The sequence below is a fragment of the Chlorocebus sabaeus genome, chromosome 4 (genome assembly GCF_047675955.1).
Source record: "Chlorocebus sabaeus isolate Y175 chromosome 4, mChlSab1.0.hap1, whole genome shotgun sequence".
NCBI lineage: Eukaryota > Metazoa > Chordata > Mammalia > Primates > Cercopithecidae > Chlorocebus > Chlorocebus sabaeus.
The window spans coordinates 44,992,670-44,995,859 of record NC_132907.1 but is presented as its reverse complement, the minus strand read 5'-3'; the positions used below and the strand labels follow the sequence as shown (position 1 = coordinate 44,995,859).

Below are 3,190 nucleotides of genomic sequence, written 5' to 3'. Positions count from 1 at the left end.
CTTCTTTAGTTCTTTCAGTTGTGATGTTAGATTATTAATTTAAGGTTTTTCTGCCTTTTTGATGTGAACACTTAGTGCTACGAAATTCCATTTTAACACTGCCTTAGCTGAGTCCCAGAGATACTGGTATGTTGAATCTTTGTTCTCATTTGTTTTGAAGAACTTCTTGATTTCTGCTTTAATTTAATTATTTACCCAAAAGTGATTCAGGATCATGTTGTTTAATTTCCATGTAATTCCATGGTTTTGAGCAATTTGCTTAGTCTTAACTTCTATCTTTATTGCACTGTCCATCTGAAAGTGTGTTTGGGATGGTTTTGGTTTTGCAGGGGATTGTTTTATGTCCAATTATGTGGTCAGTTTTAGAGTATGATCCATTTGGTGATGAAAAGAATGTATATTCTATTCTTTGGGGTAGAAAGTTCTGTAGAGGTCTATCAGGTGCATTTTATCCAATGTTGAGTTCAGGTCCTGAATATCTTTGTTAATTTTCTTCCTCAATGATCTATCTAATACCCTCAGTGGAGTTGAGAAGTCTCCCACTATTATTATTGGGAATCTACACCTCTTTGTAGGTCTCTAAGAACTTGCCTTATGAATCTAGTTGCTCCTGTGTTGGGTGCATATATATTTAGGGTATTTAGGTCTTCTCGTTAAATTGAATTATTTACTATTATGTAATGCACTTCTTTGTCTTTTTTTTTTTTTTTTTTTTTTGAGCTATTTACATTTTTAATGTAATTTTAAAATCCTGGATCCCAAAAAGTCTTGGCTTGAAATTGCTTTTCTTTATAACAAACAATTTTATTTCCCACCTTAAATTCTATATTTTCTTCATCTAAATTGATACCACAATCCATTCCAGTTTTGACAATTGAAATGTCATTTTTTTTAGTGTTTCAGTGAGGTTAATGATCCCCTCCAGATTACATGTCCATTACAGATTAATTTAATTTTTTTTTTTCTAACTGTCCCTTTTGGACTCTACAGCAATCCACAGGAACTTTTTTCTTCCCTTCTGTTATAAAGAAGGTAGCTAATATAGACCCTTCACCTACTGGGTGCTCTTCCACAGCACAGAGTAATCTGCTGCTCACTTCCTCTTGCAGATCTCCAACAAGACGGTAAATTATTTTGTGAAGTTTAATTTTTACTCCTTTTTTGCTGTTGGATAGCATTGCCTGTATTCACATTAAAGTCATATATAACACCATCAAATCTTTCAGCAAGGTTGACATCATTTGCCCTTATATCACCCACTCCAAAATGTACTAATTCTAGTTCACACTCGTGTGATGCATCATAGGTATCTATAATGTTCAAAATAGCCTCAGCAGATCATCAACATCACTTTTAATAATCATAGGAAGTACATTTGAATGTCTTTCCATTTTCTCTTTTGGCTTTAAGGATGTTTGTTCTTTTCTTTCTAAATACTTTAGAAATGATCTTTCCTTCCACTGCACATTGCCATACTTCTCACGGGCTTTTTGATGTGCTTCTTGGTGTTCCTTTGACTTTTCTTCTATTATTTTCAGATCCTCTTGACTTTTCTCCTGTTCTTGTTCATACTTCTGCCAGTCAAGGAGGATTCAGATTCTACTTCAAGAATTTCTTCTTCAGCAGAAGGAAGGTCTCTCCAGCCTATAATTCCCACTGCCATGCTGAGATATGGCTCATTGATTGTTTTTCCATTTTAATCAAACATTAAGTGTACTTTTGTTCAACTTTTCCCAGCAACCAGAACAGAGTCTTCTCTTAAAGTTCCTCTTTGAATTATAGCTGTAGTAAAAGAACCTCTTCCTTTGTGACTCTATTACTGTTCCTTCCACTGGACCAGTGAGTTCTGCTTTCAATTCTAACATTTCCGCAGTTGTTCTTCTCCCACAGTCATCAGATTATCACCTGTAAGTGCAGAGACAGGCAGTGTTTGAACATAACCTCCATAATCTTCACACAGCACATCATAAGCCAGCTGCTCTTTTTTCACTTTCTTGGGGTCAGCCTCAGGTTTGTCACATTTATTTATGGCAAGGACAATAGGAACTTGAGCATCTTTGGCATGCTGAATAGATTCTATACCCCATTATCTTCAGCAACAACCAATATGACAATGTAAGTGACATGAGCCCCTCTGCTCTCATTGCTGAGAAAGTAGCAAGTCCTGGAGTATCAAGAAAAGTTATCTTTTCCCCAGAAGGCGGAGACACAAGAAAGGCACCAATGTGCTGAGTGGTACCTCCAGCTTCCATTGCTGCCATTTCAATTTTTCCTTTTTTTTTTTTCTTTTCTTTCTTTCTTTCTTTTTTTTTTTTTTTTTGAGACGGAGTCTTGCTCTGTCGCCCAGGTGGGAGTGCAGTGGCTGGATCTCAGCTCACTGCAAGCTCCACCTCCCAGGTTTACGCCATTCTCCTGCCTCAGCCTCCCAAGTAGGTGGGACTACAGAAGCCTGCCACCACGTCCAGCTAGTTTTTTGTATTTTTTTAGTAGAGACAGGATTTCACCGTGTTAGCCAGGATGGTCTCAATCTCCTGACCTCATGATCCGCCCATCTCGGCCTCCCAAAGTGCTGGGATTACAGGCTTGAGCCACTGCGCCCGGCCATGCTTGTGATTATTGTACATTGATTTTTTATCTTGAGACTTTGCTGAAGTTGCTTATCAGCTTAAGGAGATTTGGGGCTGAGACGATGGGGTTTTCTAAATATACAATCATGTCATCTGCAAACAGGTACAATTTGTCTTCCTCTTTTCCTAATTGAATATACTTTATTTGTTTCTCTTGCCTGATTGCCCTGGCCAGAACTTCCAACGCTATGTTGAATAGGAGTGGTGAGAGAGGGCATCCTTGTCTTGTGCCAGTTTTCAAAAGGAATGCTTCCAGTTATTGCCCATTCTGTATGATACTGGCTGTGGGTCGTCATAAATAGTTCTTTTTATTTTGAGAGATACCTTCCATCAATATGTAGTTTATTGAGAGTTTTTAGTATGAAGGGCTGTTGAATTTTATTGAAGGCCTTTTCTCCATCTACTGAGATAATCATGTGGTTTTTGTCTTTGGTTCTATTTATGTGATGGATTACACTTATTGATTTGTGTATATTGAACCAGCCTTGTATCCCAGGGATGAAGTCAGCTTGATCTTGGTGGATAAGCTTTTTGATATGCTGCTGGATTTGGTTTGCCAGTAT

At 37.7% G+C, this 3,190-nt stretch overlaps 1 pseudogene; it reads right to left on the bottom strand.

Annotated features, from left to right (window-relative positions):
- Positions 1-699: 699 nt before the first annotated feature.
- LOC103221184 (translation initiation factor IF-2, mitochondrial pseudogene) lies at positions 700-2,958 on the bottom strand (annotated as a pseudogene).
- Positions 2,959-3,190: the final 232 nt, after the last annotated feature.